Raw genomic sequence first — 12,903 nt, 5'->3', positions numbered from 1 at the left:
GTATTTCTTATGTGTAAATGCTCTATTCTCCCGCCACAAATTAAATAATCCATGCTACTTTAATGGAGATGCATTATTTGAAACAAATTGGTTATTCTCAATATTGAATTTAAAGTCAACCTTATACATTTTGAATTGCTCAGACCAGCTTTTTCACTCACCAGCTGCTAGAGCATAAGCATGTCATTTAAACTCAGAGATCTGAATCTGTTACCAATTAAATGGAACCAGTGTGATCAGGCCTACACTGACATAGTGTGAAGATCAATTATGCAAGGTCTGTGACCACTGTGAAGTACAGTACAAATGCTCTGCGTTAATTATTGATAAGCACTGCCGGATTTTTCCTTTGAAAACATGTTTGAAATCCACTGATGCACCCCCTGGAGATGAGTAAATCTGAACCACAGGCCATGGCAATCATTCCGGGTGGTGTGCTTATGGGAAGAGCTCAGATTTGGGAGTCAGACATAGCTCATTTAGACATTATTTAGGTGACTTAGTAGTCATGACCCCACAAGCCATTCTGAACTTCAGTTCGTTTTTGATTCATAAGAGTAAATAATAGTGTTGTATTTAGCCTGGTCAAATGTCAATCCTCCTACTGAATTTATCTATCAGAGAGACCAAAGTTGGAATTTCATAAGCAAAATACATTCAGAACATAGCCTACTGCCTGGGTAGGCTACTTGGGATAAAAGTCAACCAGCTACAGGAAGAATCTTCAACAATGTTAAAATGCTTAAATCACACGCACTCTTTAAACTCTAATTGAATGTACACATGTATTTACATATATATATTTATTTTTAACAATGAATTCTTAGAATTTGTTTTTGACAAAACTTCAGTCCATGTACCTTAGTGCTGCTGTTGTGAGTTATTTTTGCTTTCAACAGTTTCAATCTTCCCTTTCCTTTACATTATGTTTGTTTTTGTTCATTCACAGTGTTCTTATTTGGTGTTGGGCACTATGTTAGGTGCTGGTAATAACAAAGAGCAGAAAAGATACAATCCTTGCCCTGATGGTGCTCACAGTAAGCAACTAATGAACATCACTCCAATAAAAAATAAAATGTAGAACTGCACCTATGTTAAGTGCTCTGCAGGAATGCTAAACTTGGCTGGGAGAACTTTCCTACCCCAGATACAGGGAGCTTCTCTCACTTCACTCTTGAATCTAAGTGATTTGCAGACATTCCATGCATGGGAAACATTATGAGGTGCAGATGGGATTTTAACAACTAATGTCTAATATTGAATTTAAAAAGTATTCCTCTCTGCAGAAAGGCTTCCCTTGATGACTAAAGCCTCTAGCCTCTTCACCTTAACCATGAACTTGATCCTTTTAATGGTGGCCCCCAACAGGCCTACACCCAACTTGCACATCTCCATCTAAACTATCCCTGGCTTGTCACACCTTAATACTGTCTTCAGTTTGCTAGTGTTTCCAGGTACTATAATCCCCATCCTTGAAAACCAGTTTTTCTGTCATAGGGACTTCCATGTGACCCATCCTTCCCAGTCGACAGGTATGTGCCCCTGTCGGGGGCCACCTGCATCTTGGCCATCTGTCATGCTCCCCATGACATTTTCTCATTTTCCCTGTAGACTGACCCGGATGTAGGCTCATGTTTCCTAATGTAAAGCTGTGGTAACTGCCTCTCGGTCTTGCTCCTATACGCAAACATCCAGCCTAGGATACACCTTGACGGACTTCTTAGCAGGGTCCTGAATTTTCTGCACTGTCCTGTGTCATACTAATTCACACCGGTTTGGTCCCTGGAGAGTTGGTATAGGTGGTGGATATTTAAAGAGGTTTAGATGGTCAGCATTCTGAAGAAGGTGATATTTGAGTTTGTCCTTAAAACAGATTAAATTGAAATAGGCAGAGAAAAGGTAAAAGGGCTTTCTAGTTGACAGAATCTTGGGAGCATAAATGTTGAGGGGAAAATGCACAAGTTGTATTGGAGAACAGTGAGTAAACCTGTAACCCGTTGGCTTCAGGACACATTTATCTAGTGCCTACCATGTACCAACTTCCTGCTCAATGCTGGGAGTATAAAGACGAACAAAATAAACTCTCTCTTCTTCAGAAGCTGAAAGGAAAGTCAGAAATTATACATGGAAATCACAGGGATCGTATTATGGAGCTTTAAAGGGATAATATGTTTAGATGTCATTCTTTATGTAAATGAGAGTTTTTAGTGCTGTTCTAGGGTAGTTTAAATAGAAAATATAAGACTTTTTTCTCAATCTTATTCTATTATCTAGAATCAACCCTCTATGGAAGATACTTATGTCACAATAGCTACATTTATACTTATTTTATATATATTTTGTTTTTCCTCTACAGAGCACAAATAACCCTGTAGGAACTTACATTTTATGCAGATAAAGCATTCTAAACTTTTTTCATGAAATTCAATGGACAACTTCACTATACGAACATAAGTTTTGATGAGAAGGTTTAATGTAATGGAAACTTAACGATAGAATCAAAGCACATTTTACTACCTAATTCTCATTTACTTAGAATAGAATTTTCATTTCTGCTATGAAAAAGTGTTGATTGCTAAAACATACACTCTTTAAAAATTAATCTGTCTCTTTGTCTCTCATACACACACGCACACACAAATTAATAGTTTTGTATACATAAAAACAACTTTTTCCTCTACTCTTCATTTTTCCTTCAAAATAAATCTCAAAAATTCTCTTATTTAGGCTTTTAAAATTATTGAAGTCTTATTTTTCTTTTAAATGTTTTGATTTTCAAAACGATTTTCAGTATAACAGCTATTTCTTTAAAACATTCTGTCCCATAACTAAGCACGGTGTAGTTTTCATTTGCAGTGGGCTCCACACACACATGTGCAGTCTTAGGGATCAGGCAAGATAAGGGTGAAAATGGCCATTTCCAAGTATGTGAAGAGTGTAATGTGCTATTCTCAGTGATTGCCTTTGTAGAGAAGAAAATATTAATATAAAGTGATGGACTATAAATGTAGCATGCATTTCTTTCAGAACAGATTCTCCACTAGGGACGCTTCCATAGGTTGCCTCCTCAAACTGGCTGTAAGTTATAAGCATTTTTGTATTCCCATATCATGGAGGAGGGTAAAGAGGCTAAGGCAGGGCTCAGCAGGTGACAGAGCTGGGACCTGAATCTCCATAGATCTTCCTGCTGTTGTATCTCACTGTCTGACATAATTCAGGATCTTTAGGGCAAATTGTCTTGCCGCTAAGGTTGGTAAATAGTACAACGGATTGGTAAAGGGGTTTGGCAACTAATATTTTAACAAGGTTTAACAATGGGATACAATCTTTTTGTGTGAAATAGCTTAGGTATATATATGTCTGCCTAAAGAATGAAAAATAGATAATGTAGTCTTTCATACAGGTGAGAATTCCATGAGAAGATTTTTAAATTAATAAATATTTTGCACTTTCAAAGGATAAACGAACTCATTCTCATGCCTCAATAGGATAACGAGGCGACACTTGGATCTCTAGACTCTCTCTTTTGCTTTAAGTGTATGTGTCTCCATTCCTCGTGGATACCACACATATGCATGTGTACGTGTGTAAAATGGGCTTTCCTATCCCTTTCTCCTATCAGATGCCAGTGGGAATAAGGACGGAAACATTCCAGGGCTATCAGCTTCTTCTGGCTTCTCAGCCGATCCAGCAGGTGGATGCTCCACTTGCCAGCACTAGTCATAAGCACCCGAGGCCCCACCCCAGCTACTGAGCAGGTGCCTGTGCCGGGGCTTCAACAGAAGTGACAGTGAGCAGGGCTGGGTGGCTCCTGTGCTGGTCCCCAGAAAACCTTGTCACAGGGAAGTGGTCAAAGGCGATCTAAAATCTGTTAGATAAGCAAGCTTCCATTGTCAACGCTCGAGTTTCCAAACTTGAGTAATTTTTGTTTAATGTTCAAGGGAGAATGAAACAAAGGAAAAGCTCCCTGAATTACTTTAAAATGTTATAAAAGCCTCCGCTTTGGCAATCTACAGCTGCTACTGAAAATGTAGGCACTTAAAGAAGATCACAACAGGTGAATTCAATCAAACATTCATGTGTGAAATATATGCTCGGTTGTAAGCCGTTCTGAAGAACTATTATGCCAATAAAGAGCAAATGGTAATGGATTTTTTTTCCTGTGAGGCACAAATGGGGACTTTATAATTTACTTCTTATGGGGCCAATTGAAAAAACCCATTGTGATCTACTTTTGAGTACCCCTGCTTTAAAAAATATCAATTACTTGGTTTTGCAATTAAAAACATAAATTAACTATGCTTTATTTTATATTACATTTTCTAGACTCATAAAGGTGAATAAAGTACTATTTCCTTACTTTCCAAGACCTTTTATCATTTCTCAATGTGTGAAACTTTAATTAAGTTTGCTTTTTCTTCCCCTTGGCATTGACAATTTTTTCTGTAGTTAAAATTTCTACCTATTTTTTTTCTCTGTATGAGGACCTTTTGAAATACTGAGAATCAGTTTTGTTCACCATTCACCAAGACATTTTTATCCTTCCAATCAAATTCAGGGTAAAATTTTCCTCTTAGCCTAAAGCTTCAAGTATGCATGAACCATCTTTGTCCAAAGATGTCTTCTCCTATTTCCTTCTCTACACCCAAGAGTCAAGTATATAATCCTTTGGGTTTAGGAAGCACTGTTTGACTAGATGTTGCATTAAAAAAGCTATAAATTAAATAGAACAAGGAAAGAAAGTGGTGTTTGGCAACATAAAGGTACATCTTTTCCTGAAGCCTGCCCCACAGTAGGTGAAATGGCCAGTTATTCAAATAGTTGGATTGAATGGACTCACCCCAGTCTAGGACTCTGATAGATGGAGTGGAGAGGCTGATCTGCAGCCAAGACCAGAGCCCAGTTCCTTTGACTGCTAACTTAATGTTCTTTTCAAAACAAGATAGTGGGCTAAGATCAGTGACTGTTTATACATTCATGAGTTTTCCCCCAGGCATGAATATCTTCTTAAAATTTTTACCGATCTGTAAGTTGCTTTTATCGTCTTCTAACTTCTGGTTAAACGCCGTCAATTCTAAGTTAAGAAGTTCCTTGGTTAAGGAGGGTAAGAAAGCTGGAAGTTCCGCCTGGCTCTTTCCAGGAAAGTATGTCCTCCATCTTTAGGAAATGTACCACGTTCAGGTGTCAGTTAGGACCTTGCTTTAGTACAGCTGACCCTGGAACAGGGCAGGGGTTGGGGCACTGACCCTCTGTGCAGTTGAAAATTTGCATGTAACTTTTGACTCCCCCAGAACTTAATTACTAATAGCCTACTATTGACTGGAAGGCTTACTGATAACATAAACAATTGATTAATATACATTTTGTATATTATATGTATTATATACTGTGTTTTTATAATAAAATAAGATAGAGGAAAAATTATTAAGGAAGAGAAAACGTATGTACTATTCATTAAGTGGAAGTAGATCATCATAAACATCTTCATCCTCATCTTCACATGGAGTAGGCTAAGGAGGAGGAGGAGGAAGAGGAAGGTTTGGTTTTACTGTATCAGGGGTGGCAGAGGCAGAAGAGGTGGAGGAAGTGGAAGGGGGGGCAGGAGAGGCAGGCACATGTGATGCAACTTTATCAAAATACATAGCAATTTGTATGATTTTTTTGCTTTTTGTTTCCTTAAAAATGTTTCTATATGGTAGTTTCAGTGCCCATATTATAGAAGGGCCTAAGTTGTTAAAGAAGTCAAAACCAGTCTTGAAAAGTCGGAACCCTTCTGCCAGTTTGGCTAATCTCACTTTGTTTTCTGGCACTGGTTCTTCTACGTCATCTTCCTCCTCGTCTGGCACTGGGTGAGAGCACTCGTGTCCATCATGTTAACTTTTTCTGTTAACTCCTCAAGTGCATTTTCTATGAGCTCTTGAATTTCTCCAGAGTCATATCTTAAAACCCTTCACTCCCTACATTTTTGCCTTACCCGCAATCTCATTCATGATTTCCTTGATGGCTCTGTTGTAAGTCCTCTGAAGTCATGCACAACATCTGGACAGTTTTCTCTCGTAGGAATCTATTGTTTAGGTCTTGATGGCTTTCATAGATTTTTCTATAGAAACGATGGCATCTTCAATGGTGCAATCCTTCTAGACTTTCATGATGTTCTATCAGGGTTCTCTTCCATGGCATTGACAACCCTTTCCATAGAGTAGCATGTGTAACAAAGCTTAAACATCCTTATGAGCCCCTGACCTAGAGACTGAATTAGAGACATTGTGTTTAGGGTCAAGTAGACCACTTCAGTGTCTTCGGTGTTGAACTCATGGGGTTCTGGGTGGTCAGGGGCATTATCCAATATCAAAGGAACTTTCAAAGGCAGTCACTTACTATTAAGGAATTTCCTGGCTTCAGGGACAAAGCATCCGTGGACCCAATCTAGAAACAGTGTTCTTATCGTCCAGGCCTTCTTGTGGTGTAATCAAAAGATTGTCAATTGGTATTTCCTTTGCTTCAAGGCTTGGGGTTAGCAGTTTTGTAGATAAAGGCAGTCCTCATCATAAACCCAAATGCATTTGCACAAAACAGTGGAGTTAGCCTATCTCGTCCTGCCTTAAATCCTGGTGCTTGCTTCCCTTCCTTACTAGTAAATGTCCTTTGTGGCATTTTTTTTTTCCAGAATAGTGCACTTTTGTCTGCATTAAAGACCTGTTCAGGCAGATATTCTTTCTCATTAATGATTTTTTTTAACGGCAGACTCATCTGCTGCCTCTTGGTTGGCAGAAGCTGCTTCTCCTGTTATCTTGACATTTCTTAACCAAACCTCTTTCTAAAATTATCAGACTATCCATTGCTAGCATTAAACTCTATAGCTTTAGATCCTTAACTTTCCTTTTGCTTTAAGTTGTCATATAATGACTTCACTTTTTCTTGAATTATATTAGAGTCTATAAGGATGGCTGTCTTATTGCAATCCTGTGCCTACATAAAAGATGGATTTTCAATATGAGACAAAAAGGTATTTTGCAAAAAGTGCAACATTTTTGCTCCTGCTCTTGTAGCTTCACCGAATGCTTCATGAATTGCCTTTTCTTTCTTGTTAATGTTCCTAACACTGGATTCATTTATCTTGAAATGGCGGCCAACTGAAGCTGCAGACCTCAATCTATGGTACATATCAAGCAATTCAACTTTTCTTTGTAATGTCATGACTTTTGCATGCTTCTTGGGAGCACTTCCAGCATCACCAGTGGCACTTCATATGGGTCCTATGGTGTTATTCAGGGTTTACAGTATTGCACTGAGCACTACGAAAAATATGCAAGAACCGCAAAAGAGCAGGTTTTACTGTGATATGCAATTTACTGTATATTGCAGATATGATTACTATCATATTACCTTTTAAGTGGATACTTGCAACACTTGAGCTTACCCTAATAGCAACAGGGGTGGCTATGAAATTATTATAGTAGCACAGTACGTACTCCACTTAATTTTATGCAGTTATGATATAATACTGCACCTTTATGTTTGGTCACATTTTTCTTGACTGCGAATGGCACTATATAAGGTCACTAAGTTTTAAATTTTTAAGGAAAATTTATGTATATTTTCTAGTAGTTAATGATAAAATAAACTAGTATCTACATATATTATTCATTCATAATATAATTATCTTTTTCTTAATTCTTTCGATATGTCTAGTCTATATGGATCATCAGTGAGTTTTTTCAAATTGTCACAAATCTCCAAAAAATTTTCTAATATATTTATTCAAAAAATTCTATGTATAAATGTACATAGGCAGATCAAATCTGTGTTGTTCAAGGGGAAACTGCATTTTTAACATGATCCAAAGATTGTATCTTCAGATGATTTTCTTAATTCCAAGAATTTGATGTAGACAAGGAAAACAACAAAACATAAATAGCTTTCACTAAAAAGTCATTATGACATATGCCCCCAGCCCAGAATTCCACAAAGCTTTATGGTTCAGAGACAGCAGATCCCAAAGTATGGCAGCAGAGCTAACAAGTAGGATTACAGTGGGACCTCCTAAATAAAGGATAAATCAAAGTTCTATCAGATATGATCGTAGTTTGTTGTAAAAGTCCTATTAGAAATTATAATTGCAATTCCTACATATAACTGTTTGATAGTATTTTGTATGTAGTAGGTGACTTGTAGATTTCTGCTGAATTCATTCATCCTGGAAGCCTCCATTTATTGAAAGTCCCATTACCCACAGGACAGGAGAATCTTTTAAGAAAATATATGACATAATGTAAATTTATAATCTAAAGTGCAAGAGTCCTATCAGTTTCCCTGAGGCTTAAATTCTCCCAAAGAGTGCCTCCCCAATGGATATCATCATTGTCATCATAATTACCTACACTACCATCGTTTCTCTTTATTGAGTACTTACTTATGCCGGGCCCTCTGTAGACATTCTCTCATTTGACTCTCAATCATAACTCAGGAGAGTACTGCTACTCACCTCAATTCACGAATGAAGACGTGAAAGCCTAATGCAGGTATCGTTATCTCCATTTCACATAATATATACCAAGACTTAGGAAATTATGGTATTTACTTAAATCATGCAGAGAGTAAAGTGCAGATCCAGAATCCAAATAATCTAGGTCCTTCTAATTTCAACACCACCAATTGCACACAATTTCACAGTAACCATGGGGGAAAGAGGAAGTAGTTTTTAAATTTTGTTTTGATTTACATACAATAAAATTCACTCTTTTTGGTTATAGTTCCGTGAATTTTGGCAAATGTGTTAATGTTGTATAGCCATAACCACATTCAATATATAGAATAGCTCCATTCCTGCCCGCAAAATTCCCACAAAATTCCCCCAAAAAATTTGCTCATATTGGCCCTCTGTAGTCAAATCCTCCTGCACCCCTAACCCCTGGGAACTACTGGTGTGTTCTTTGTTCCTGCAGTTTTGACTTTTCCAGAGTGGTGTATAAATGGCATCTGTAGAGTGCAGACTTTTTGGTCTGGCTTCTTTTACTTAGCATAATGCATTTGAGAGTCACACAGGTTGCCATGTGCATCAATGTGAATAAAATGAGTCTGTACATGTACCATAGTTTGTTCATCCATTCAGCACTCTAGGCTGCCCTTGCTCGTAGAACTACTGGTCAGCAGGCTGTCAGCCAGTGAGCCTCAGTTTTCCTCCACGTGGTCTCTCCACCAGTAGCTTGGGCTCATTCACAGGGTGGTCTCGGTGTTCCCAATGCAGTGGATGGAAAAGTGCTTGTGTACTGGGCCCTCTCCTCTCTTGGTTGCATGAGCATTTCCCCATCCATTGCTTACATCTACTTTGCTGCTATGCTGTGGGCCAAAGAGAGTCACTTGGCCAAGCTCCAGAATTACGACTCTACTTTTTGAAAGCACATGTGACAAGGCCAGATTGCAAATTGTGTAAAATCAGCTAAATTGCTCTCTCCAAATCTCAGTTGATTCCTCTGTGAAGAAGTTATAATAATACACACCTCTTAGGATTGTTTAGAAAATTAAAAATTTTTTAAAATGAAAAGCTCCTAATAGAGCAGTCTCTTGAAAAATAGTAACTATGATTATCCCTAGAGTATCTGGAATGGACACCATTCATGAGGCAAGAAACACTAGACTATAAAGAATATGAATGCTAGTTTATGATTGTTCTACCAACTCAATGTGGTTTTTTAAGTTAATTGATTTATGTCTAATTTTCAAAATAAACTATAAATATGAGCAATAATAATAATGAATACATGAATGAATTTGTAATATGATAACTATTGCTTTCTGACCTTATATGGTTATTGGGGAAAAGTTGAATGCATTACTAAAATATATGTCATTATTAGAATGGCTGACATTGTAAGGCAGCAGGATAGAGTTGAACACCTGTTGGCCTTAGAAGACCAGACTTTCAGAACTAACTTTGACATTTACTGCATGGTCATGAGCAAGTTACTTAATTTCTAAGTCTCAGTTCTCTCATCTGTAAAATGTGAGTTATCCATTCGTGACCCCCAGGTTACTGTGAAGACCAAGTGAAATAGTTTACATGGAGTTTCCAAACTGATACATGAGAAAGAGAGAGAGTCAATAAATCATGGGTCCCATGTGCTCATAGATTATGCTTCTCAAAGAGTTGGGATGTGCATGAAAGGTCATACTGACTATAGTAACGTGTTCTATTAATTTATATAATCATCTTCACAGATGGTCACAAGTCCCCGGGACAAGCAGGTGACATGATTGAATTGAGTGTAATGCAACAGGAAATGGTAGATTCTGTAGTACATGGGAGCATTCTTGACCCATTAAAAGCAGGAAATTATCAACCACTACTTAGTTTAACAAGATGAATATTGCCACATGGTACCATGGGGCACATGAGAGAAGGGTCCGTGTGAGTTTGTAAGAAAGCTGTAATATTAGATTTATTTTTTGGTGGAGTTTATGCCCCAAACATGGAGCTGATCGAATAAAAATATGTGTGTGGTAGATTGGGCATGCAGGCAGCCCCATGTTTGACTTCTGATTGAAAAGTCACTGTCACCTTCTTTCTGCACCTTCATTAAACACCCCCTCTGCATGGAACTGTCCCGTGAGGTACATTCAGTGGCTCATCTTACCTTTGATGTCAGTGCTTACATTAAGGAAAGAACCATTATTTTATGAAGGACACGTGAATGGATGTGTTTCATCATCACCTTTGTTCCTCTTAAGTAGGATACTACTTCTAATCGGGAGGAGAAAAATGCTGTAGCCTTTCCATTATAATAATACTCTCCCGGGTTGGCACACATTTTGGTGATGCTCTGGTGCTTTGAGAAAGTCACTTAACCACTTTCCTCATCTATAAAATGAAGGTATCGGATTAGATTAAATCTATAGTGATTTCCACCTCTGATATTCCATGATTCTGTAGGTGAGATTGGTAGTAATTATAATTTGAAACGTGTTCTTCAAAGTGCTTTTCTGTTTTATGTTGAGAAAGGAAAAGCAAATAACTCTGCTATGGCTTCTTGTTGTATCTTGCAACAAAGAGATTTCCCATTTATACAAATTAAAAAAAATTGTTTTCAAAAACCTTCCCAGAGGCCAAGGTATTTTTAGCCATGGATAAATTTAACTCATATGCATTATTATTTAATGACATTGTGGGGTACCATAGTAAATTATTACCTGTTACTATAGAACACTGACTTTTAACTTAGTTCAATAATTTTCTGAAATATTCGGTTCTAAACAGTTATAGACCTTTACTAACTAATTTGGCACTAAAAAAATGTAATATCTGCTTCTGTGAATTAATATTTTCATTCCAAATGTTATTGTGAAGGTTCTACATGTTAGGTAAAATGCCTTGGTCTTTATAAAAGTATTTTGGGACTCTGAAAGTGTTTTTCTTTTTCAAATTAATAATTTATACTTGATTATTCCTAACATGTAACACCTATGAGATTGCCTTGTGTTTGTTCATTTGAAATTTAGCCACAATTTAATAGCTGAAAATTATACTTGGGGCATGGATTTATTTCATGACTTTTGAAAAATCCAATAAAAAATTTGTTTGAAGAATTTGGTCATTACCTATTCAATCCATAACAAAGGTAATATGAGGTAACAAATTGGGGGGTAGAGGGACTAACTGCAGTTGACACCTGATTAGCCACTTTATCCACCCCTCTCCATGATATTGCACACCAAGTGCTACTTTAAGCACTTTATATGATATAAATTAACCTGACCAGAAGGCCATCCACAGGAAAAAAAAAAGCTACAGTGTCATAACATGCACTTTTGTTTGTTTTACTTTATTTTTTTTTTCAGCTTATTATGGGGGTACAAAAGTTCAGGTTACATACATTGCCCATGTACTTTATTTTTAATCAACTAATAATAATTGTATATAAGCGTGGGTGTGGAATGATCACATCATCCATCACCTGAAGTATTTATCATTTCTTTGTGGTGAGATCATATGAAATCCTCTCTTGGCTGTTTTGAAATGGTAGAGTAGGTGGACATGGAAAGGAGTGATGCTGGACCACGTGTGTTTTAGTCCCTTACTACCACTCAACAGAGAGACATGACCCATGGAATGCCAGGTTCTCACCTGACATTTGATTCCTTTTCCCTTGGAGGAAATGAACAGGGAGAAAGAAATAAATAAAGTGCCTTTTTCAGCACTTCACTGAGGAAAAGAGGTGATAGCAGATGTGACTTCCATATTAAGGCCAAGGTGGTAAATGAGAGATAAAAGTGTCCCTATCTGGCCATCCCAGGACAGCCTCTGCCATGCCAGTCTGAGGGAATTCTCTCTGGGCTGACCTCTTTTTGGGGTACAGAAAAGGTTTCATATCACTGAGCAATTATCACATTCCTCATCCTGAGATTTTATATTAATAATAAACATTTTCAGAAAAGGGAAACTGAGTAGGTTTGTGGCTCTGTGTTGCAAATCTGGGTATGGGAGTACAGACAGGTGGGTATGAAAGAAAAATGTTTCAAGGTCTCTGCTCTCCACAAAAAGCAGAGTAACTGTTTATTATGTAGCTTCTTGATACAGTTTAGTAGTTGAGGGGGGTGCAGTTAAGTTTCCTGGCCTCTGGAGTATCATTTAGTATGCAGTAGCAGTAATGCCTTATTAGTTTTATTTTATCTAGTCTTTGTTGTCGTCGTTGTTGTTGTTTGTCCTGAGAGGAGTGGACAATCAGTTCAGTCTGGGGAGAGCCTGCTTTGCCTTTGTATCTTCTCCAGAGACAGTTCTGAGAACAACAGTCACCTGTACAGACACATGTACCTTTTTCTTTTGGCATCCTGGGAACTTTCCTAGACTGCTTCCGGCAGGCCGGGTCTCTCCTTTAGCCTTAGGGGTCAAAGGGCTGCCTTTATTTA

The sequence above is a fragment of the Eulemur rufifrons genome, chromosome 3 (assembly GCF_041146395.1).
Source record: "Eulemur rufifrons isolate Redbay chromosome 3, OSU_ERuf_1, whole genome shotgun sequence".
In the NCBI taxonomy this organism is placed as follows: domain Eukaryota; kingdom Metazoa; phylum Chordata; class Mammalia; order Primates; family Lemuridae; genus Eulemur; species Eulemur rufifrons.
Note: the sequence above shows the minus strand (reverse complement) of the source record.